This window comes from Pteropus alecto, unplaced genomic scaffold (genome assembly GCF_000325575.1).
Source record: "Pteropus alecto unplaced genomic scaffold, ASM32557v1 scaffold95, whole genome shotgun sequence".
Classification (NCBI taxonomy): Eukaryota; Metazoa; Chordata; class Mammalia; order Chiroptera; family Pteropodidae; genus Pteropus; species Pteropus alecto.
Window position 1 is genome coordinate 18365853 of NW_006441071.1, and position 1526 is coordinate 18367378.

Sequence of the window (1526 nt, forward strand, 5' to 3'; positions counted from 1 at the left end):
AGCATCATTTGAAAACACACAGCCTTTCATCCTTTAAAACCCCTTTAATTTTTACTGACTAACTATGTCAAAGAGAATAATTAGAAGGTTTGTGGAATGGGGAAGTAGGAAGATTCACAGCCCTCTCTGATGGCAATTAGAGGAGAGGAGCATAAAACCTCTAGAGAATTGATTTGGAGATTATACTGTAAAAGAGGTAAAGATCAAAGAAGAATGACAATCCGTGAGAGGAGGATTTTCTACCATCCCTGGAGTCATCTGTGCCAGAATTGTTTGCTATCAAAACATCAAAAGCAGGATTTTCGAGCCCCACCCCCCAAACTTTCAAGAAAGAATGTTTTCACATGGAATGATGCCTTCCTGGGTTTTAGAGAGCAGTCTAATAGGAAAGAGAAGAGAGAAGCAAGCCCAGTTCCAGAAGTTAGCATCTCATAAGTCTAATGTTTGTTTACAAATTTTATGAATGTGGACATTTATAAATCTGTAGAACAAATTCTAGCAGGCTTAAAGTAGTCTGACACGACCATATTAGATTTCAGTATCCTAAAATATAGCAAACCCAGCATATCAAATCTTTGTACTCTGAAGCCTGTCCTTGAACAAACTGTCACCCATGCTGCATAACCCCACTTCCCACTGACTATCTTCACTTTTTATTTCCTGTGTAAATGATGCTAAATTTAAGAATCACGATGGGACTGAGTTGTCTCAATGTTGACAATAAGCTATAGTATAGACATTACTCATTCCTTCCTTTTGAAAACCACGTTCCCTCTTTAAAAACATCATGGTGGCTTCAATGCAGCATCGTACTACTTTGCATACTGTCTCCCTTTATATCTGTTAGATATAAAAGAGGCCGACCCACGGAAACCTAAGAAAACAAAAAGGACCAGGTAGTTCAGAGTTCCAAAGCTTCCTGCTAAAATGTATTTTCTGTACATAACACTCAAAAATATTCCAATGTAATTTTTTACTCTGTTATGACACTGAAATTCATTGGTACCTGAATTTAATAAAATAGATATTTTCAGGCCCTAATAGATGAATGTAGTATACATAGTGCAGAAGAATGATATTCAAGCATCTCAGGGAAATACCAAGACCAGCTCAATGGTAAGCCCTTTATGTAACTTCATTTGCTTTAGTATTTTATAATCTCAGCATTAATATCCTGCTTGCTTTATGAATTGCCTCAGTTACTAGCTTTGTTGTGTTTGATAATTCACCATTTTTATCAGAAAATCATTTGTGTTGTGAACCCTAGGTCAATTTATCATTTTAGGGGGTCAAAAAAAAACCACTTTTCCTGTTGCTTCCCTTTAACTATACACCTATACAAATTTATACACCTATACAAATGTTAGGACTTTTTAGAAGCTTCTACAATATTTTTCAAAAAATATCTCCTTATAGAGTCCATTGACCTACAGTTCTTAATTATTTCCAAGTACATATTTTTGAGCTATATGAAATAACTTTTTTTTTAACAAGATATTTTTCCCCTTTTGGCATCTTTTATAGAT